The following is a 516-nucleotide window of genomic DNA, read 5'->3' on the forward strand; positions in this document are numbered from 1 at the left end:
GCTGGTCGTTAGTTTTCGTTTTTGGGCCATTTTTTGTTTTGATTTTTGAATATTCTTTTTTGCGTACAACACATGGGACATTTTTTAAAAATAGATACCTTTTTTACTCATTTTTTTGTGGATACATACAATGCCAGATAGGGTTGCTACAAGCTTAAACATCGTCAAAAAAGGGATGTCTAGGCTTCGTATAGTCAATGGGTCCCCTGTTGCATGTCAAGTATCGACTCACAACTAGGGTGTGTGTGTGTCTGTATGTGTGTTTTATTTGTGGCCCCCCAGTTATAAATTCACCATCAACTCGCAACTAGGGGATGTGTGTATGTGTGTCGAGGGTCCCCAATTGCATGTCGATAACCGACTTGCAACTAGAGTGTATGCGTGTGTGTGTGTGTGTTTTATTTGTGGCCCCCCAGTTGCAAGTTGACCACCAACTCGCAACTAGGGGATGTGTGTGTGTGTGTGTGTGGAGGGTCTCCAATTGCATGTCGATAAATGACTTGCAACTAGGTGTGT

This window comes from Triticum dicoccoides, chromosome 3B (assembly GCF_002162155.2).
Source record: "Triticum dicoccoides isolate Atlit2015 ecotype Zavitan chromosome 3B, WEW_v2.0, whole genome shotgun sequence".
Taxonomy (NCBI): domain Eukaryota; kingdom Viridiplantae; phylum Streptophyta; class Magnoliopsida; order Poales; family Poaceae; genus Triticum; species Triticum dicoccoides.